General features: G+C 62.2%; 1 pseudogene; it reads right to left on the bottom strand.

Moving 5' to 3' along the window:
* Positions 1-216: 216 nt before the first annotated feature.
* On the bottom strand, positions 217-989 carry LOC110569486 (uncharacterized; annotated as a pseudogene).
* Positions 990-2,366: the final 1,377 nt, after the last annotated feature.

The raw sequence follows: 2,366 nt of genomic DNA, 5'->3' as shown, positions 1-2,366 counted from the left end.
CCCTCCTGTTCCATTCTGGGGGGGCCTGTCCTGCAGGCGGGGTTGGGGGGGAGCTGGCAGGCCTGCACCAACCCTGGCGGGTGGCCCGGAATGAGCTGGGTGGGCAGAGCCCCTGTTCTGAGCCGTTGGCTCCCCTGAACGCAGGGGACAACTGTGGCTGGGGGGTGGGAAGGGGCTTGTTGCCTCTAAATTTCCAGCACCCCCCCACCCTGGGCCTTAGTGCATGGAACCAGCCCCAGAAGCAGCCTTGGTGCAGGGCTAAGGGTGAGTGTGGTGGGAGCTTGGACTGGTCCTTTCTCCCGTATGGTCCTTAGTGTCCTTGGCCGCAGATTTGGGGCTGGGTTGCCGATTCCTAGAAGCTGTCATCTCCCGGCTGCTGCGGGCAGGATGCATGGGAAGGAAGGGGGATAAGGAGACAGAAAAAGGCCTGAAATGTGGAGGAAGGGATGGAATCTGACGCCTGTGTCACCTTGGGGCTGGGGGCCTGGGGATACCTTCTGGGCCCACGCTGGCAGGCCGTGCTGTGGTGGGTGCTGCCCCCTGCCGGCCCCAGTGGAGGCAGAGGCTGGTGCCCTGGAGTGGACAGGATACCTGCAGGGAGCTGAATCGTCTTTCTTCTTTGTGGGGCATCTCTGAGGCCCTTATTCCCATTTACTAGGTGGGAAAGCTGAGGCCTGGGTGTTGCCATCCTCCGAGGGCACAGTGGTGGGATTTGAACCCAGAGCCTGTTTTAATGACTCTGTTAGGGCTTGGACAGGGCCCCTGCCCCTCTTGGCTTGTGGTGGGTGTGTCTACCCTTTCTCAGGGAGCCCCAGCCCAGGCCCAGGCCCTCAGCCCCGGAGGCGGAAGTGACCCTGAGCTGTTGTGTGGCCCCGCCTGGGCCAGACATCTGTGCTCTCTCCACACAGGGTGGCCGGGCACGGTGGCTCATGCCTATAATCCCAGCACTTTGGGAAGCTCAGGAGGGAGGACTGGTCAAGGCCAGGAGTTTGAGACCAGCCTGCACAACACAGTGAGAACCTGTCTCTACAAAAAATAAAAATAAAAGCAATTAGCTGGCTGCGGTGGTGCACACCTGCAGTCCAGCTACCGGGGAGGCCGGGATGAGAGGGCCACATGGGCCGGGTGGTCAAGGTTCCTGCCACTGCCCTCCGGCTCGAGTGACAGAGCAAGACTACGTCTCAAAAAGACAATCTTTTAAGCAGAGACAGGGTCTCACTGTGTTGCCAGGCTGGTCCCAGACTCCTGGCCTCGAGCAGTCCTCCCACCTGACTGCCCAAGGTGCTGGGATTACAGGTTCAAACCACCACGCCCAGCCTACAAAATATTTTTAAAAATACGCCAGGCATAGTGGCGGTGGCTGCACCAGGTACTTGGGAGGCTGAGGCGGGAGGACTGCTCGGGCCTGGGAGATCCAGGCTGTTTCTACTTGGGGGCTGACAGAAGAGATGAGGCTGAAAGTGAAGTCTGGCTTCTCACCACATCGAGGCCCCATGGGTGGGCTTGAGAAAAGGAAAGAGATGGGGCCAGACACGGGTGAGGAGGGGAGGGGGGGCCCACCAGCAGGCCCCGATCCATCCCAGCCGGGGCTGTGCACAGCTCTGCTCCCCTGGGTGGAGCCTGGAGCGCCCTCATTTACAGCCCACCGTGGCATGTTGGAGCTAGCAGGCTTCATCTACAGCTACCAGGGAGCCTGAGCCAGGTCTGGAGAAAGGGCCCGGGTGGTGCCAGCATTCCGGGGCTGCCTAAATCACCAGGCCTGACAGGCGGCGGCGGGAAGGGATCACAATTCTTTCCCTTGTCACTGCCACCAGCCAGGTGCTGAGGGGGGCCCTGTCCTGCTCTGCCCCAGCCCCAGGGGCTCCAAGTGACCTGCCAGATGGGGATGGCTGCTGGGCCAACCTGTCTGGGGCTCTCCGCTCCAGTGCCCAGGAATTTGGAGATGGGGCCTGGGCGTGTTCTCCACATGCTGTTGGCTTTGGGGACAGGCCCAGAGAAGGGATGGCTCATGATCTGCATGGGGGCTGTGACTGGAGCTGACAGTGCTGAGGGCAGGGCCATGGGTGTTGGAGCCCAGTTTCCACTTGCTGGCAGGTCACTTGCACGCTCCCGCCCTGCCCTGGGAACTGGTGGAGGCACAGAGGTGGGGGCGTGTCCCAGCCAAGTCTCCCCTCTGCGGCTCCGGACGGCCCCAGCCTGCTGCACTCCCAGTTGTGCAGGGCCAGGCTGGTACCCTTGGCAGGGACGGCAGGCAGCAGGCAGGCGCGTGTGCAGGGGGCCTTATCTTATCTCCCTTCCTCACTCCCGCCTGGATCCGCCCTCGCTGGCCGCCCTGTCGCCATCACCAAGCCCTCTGGACACTGACA

This window comes from Aotus nancymaae, unplaced genomic scaffold, assembly GCF_030222135.1.
Source record: "Aotus nancymaae isolate 86718 unplaced genomic scaffold, 86718_ANA_hifiasm-v0.15.2.pri h1tg000028l, whole genome shotgun sequence".
NCBI lineage: Eukaryota > Metazoa > Chordata > Mammalia > Primates > Aotidae > Aotus > Aotus nancymaae.
This window is presented reverse-complemented; position numbering and strand designations above follow the sequence as displayed.